Raw genomic sequence first — 3,673 nt, forward strand, 5'->3', positions numbered from 1 at the left:
TTTTTTTTTTTTTTGGAGAGGTTTTTTGCTATAGGGCATGTGCACTCACCAAAAAAAGAGAGAGAGACAGAGAGATAGAAAGTGAGAAATCACCCCCATGGGGGATGGCCATGCCACAATCCCTTCTCCTCCATTCTCCTCTAGGGATCCTGGGCACGTACGCACACACGCCCGGCATGAGATTTAAGCCACCGGGTCTGGGACTTAAACCACAGTCGACTACATGGGAGTTCAGCAACATAGCCATTACACTAACTGCTGGTCCCAAAATAACCAACTATTGTGATGGTTAATTGTTTTTAAAAACAGGGTTTGCCATGTTCTACTCCTCTGTTCTCAGCCTCCCACTGGGGCTATATGCATGGGCCACCATACTTGGCTCTTTAAGACAGGCTCTCACTTGGAGGACATAAAAGCAGTGAAGGTACTTAACAAGAATAGGACAGTGTGGAATGGGGGGGAGGGGAAGAGAAGAGGATAGAGAAAGATAGCAAGAGAACAATAGAGAGGCAGGACGTTAGTGAGAATCAGATATGGGTTATTACCTGTTGATGATGACATGTATAATATTCTCAACTGGATTGGTCTGAGAAGTATTTCATGATGGGTAAAGTCTTTTTACAAGCAAAATTAGAAATAGTGATTGACTGTTTTAAAAAATAATTAGAATAATAATAACAACTGGAAAAATCATAGAAAAGATATTGAATGTTGAAGCGGGGAGATTAATGTCTCTGTATTGACTGACATGCATGGCATTCCCTTTTGAAAAAGCAATGTAATACACTGTAAAGTTATATGTAATCCAATTAATATAAAGAAGATTATGATGATAATTAAAAAAAAAAAAGGCTCTCGCTACGTCCTTCATAACCCTCCTGTCTCAGCCCAGCAAGTCACTGGGGTTACAGGCACACATCACTGTACCTGGCATTTAGACTGGACCAGAAATCAAACCCAGGTCTCCTAAGTGGCCTCAGCCCATCAAGCACAGCATCTTAGCAATACATGCACTACAGTTGGGCCTATGATAGTTAATATTTTATGTTGAATTAGCTGAGCCATGATGTCTAGGTATTTGGTCAAATGTTATTCTGAATGTTCCTGTGAAGGTGATTTTTTTTTTGATAAGATTAACATTTAAATTGGGGGGCTTGGAGTAAAGCAGATTACCCTCCAAAATGTGGGTGGGCCTCACCCAGTCAGTTGAAGGTGTGAATAGACCAAAGACAGCTCAAGCAAAAAGGATTCTGTCAGCAGATGGCTGTTAGGCTTGAACTACAATTCTTCCTGAATCTCCAGCCTGAGGGCCCGCTTTGCAGATTCCGAACTTATCAAGCAACCACAATCATGTGAGCTAATTCCTTAACTCAATCAGTTAGTCTATCTATATATATCTTTTTTTGTTTATCATTTGCCAGAGGGAGAGACAGAGAGAGAAAGAATAAGATAAAGCACCCAGTGAGGCAATGTCATGCTGCAATCCCTTCTCCTCCATTTCCCCTTTTAGGATTTTGGGTAGGCACACACATACATGCATCAAGTATGTTTCTTAAGCCACCAGATCCAAAACTTGAACCATGTAGTCAGCCACATGGAATCCAGCCACCTTAACCATCATGCTCCCTCTGGCTCTACCTACCTATCTATCTATCTATCTATCCACATTCTGTAGGTTCTGTTTCTCTAAAGAAGTCCGACTAAGATAATTATAAAAGTAAAATTGATCTTAACATTCTGGGTGGGCTAATTTTTCTTTTCCAAATGGCCATGTGAATACATAGTCATATGTACCCATTACTTGAACCTGCTGAGGCTTGGGAAGACCCTAGGCAAGTCTAACTTTATGGAGGCAAGCCCAGCCCTGTTCTTTAAAATTTCTTCATGTATACTTTGTAGTGAACTGCACAGTCTTCCAGCCATAGCTATTCCTCTGCTTCGTGCAATGAGTGTATTTCTGTGTGTTTCTAATTTCCTCTGTGATGACATCCCAGAGTTTAGTAATGTTTCAGGCTATTGCCTGGGAGAGCAACCTATAGTGGCTTCTGATTCTGTTAATAAGTAAGATCTGACAACTCAGAACTCGTAAGTATAATTTTGATTTTTCCTCCTAGATTATTTTAATTTGCCTACACCTTTACTCAACATGCCAGTTTGCTAGGGTTGCCATAACAAAATACCTTTAACTGAGTGGCCTAAGCAACAGAATTTATTTTCTCACCATTCTGGAGACTAGAAGTCCAAGGTCAAGGTGTTGACAGAGTTGGTTTCTGAAACCCCACTCTTTGGCTAACAGATAGTCACCCTCTTGCTATGTCTTCATAAAGCTTTCCTTTGTGCATGCACATCCCCAATATCTCTCTGTGAGCCCAAATATTCTCTTCTTATAAGGACACCAGCTGTATTAGATTAGAACCCTCATTTTAACATTATCACCTCTTAAGGTACCATTTCCAAACACAGTCACATTCCGAGGTACTGGCTTCTAATGCCAGTTCTAATCTTCAACCTAATGAATTTAGAGGGGACAAAGTTCAGCCCAGAACACTTTAGTTTCTACCTTCCCACTCCCATAGTCATTTGGAGCATTACTGGTGGGTCTCCCTGTATTTTGCATTTCATTACCTGGAAGAGTTTACTAGTCTAAGCCTTTTGTTCTTGCCTTCACCAAGCTTGTACTCTAAAATAAGCAGCAGAAACAACTAGGAGATAATACAATTAAGTAGGAATTAGATGCTAATTTGAACAAGGAGAACTGTATTTCCTCTAGAAATCCAAAGAAAGGGATTTTAGAAAGCAAAGTAGCAATGGTGGTCCAGGAAGGCCTCAGAAATAAGAACAGCTTACAGACATTTGCCTGAGGCCTCATATTTAAATGGTGTTTCTAAAACTTAGGAGGCCCCAGAGATTTCAGCTTAATTGGGCTGGCTGGGTCCTTTCCGATGAGAGTTTTAAAAATAGTTGGTTAGTACTGAAAATCTAATGTGACATTCTGAGGCTTTAACAGAAATACAGAAATGGGTGGAGAAAACACTAGGAAGGAAGGATTAGCAGGGATTCCTAAATGGGTAAGTCAATAATTGAAATAAATATGGGAGGGGGACCAGCAGTTAACATAATGGCTATGTCGCTGGACTCCCATGTAGTCAACCGCAGATCGCGTCCCGGACCTGGTGGCTTAAAACTCACGCTGGGCTCATGTGCGTGCGTGCACACGATCCCGAGAGGAGAATGGAGGAGAAGGGATTGCGGCATGGCCATCCCCCCTAGCGGGTGATTTCTCGCCTTTTTTTAAAAAAATAATTACTTTTTTATTTAATTTTATTTATTCATTCATTTATTCTTAATTTGAGCAGAGAAAGACACAGAGAGAGATAGAAAGAGAGAGGGAAACCAAGAAAGCAAGCCACCAGGCCCAGGACTCAAACCGTGGTCGGCCATGTGGGAGTGTCCAGCACCTTAGCCACTACGCCACCTGCTGGTCCCATTTCTCGCTTTCTATCTCTCTGTCTCTCTCTGTCTGTCTGGCAAGTGCACGTGCCCTATGGCAAAACCCTCTCAAAAAAGAAAGAAAGAAAGAAAAGAAAGAAAGAAAGAAAGAAAGAAAGAAAGAAAGAAAGAAAGAAAGAAAGAAAGAAAGAAAGAAAGAAAGAAAGAAAGAAAGAAAGAAAGA

This window comes from Tupaia chinensis, unplaced genomic scaffold, assembly GCF_000334495.1.
Source record: "Tupaia chinensis unplaced genomic scaffold, TupChi_1.0 Scaffold000275_1, whole genome shotgun sequence".
Classification (NCBI taxonomy): domain Eukaryota; kingdom Metazoa; phylum Chordata; class Mammalia; order Scandentia; family Tupaiidae; genus Tupaia; species Tupaia belangeri.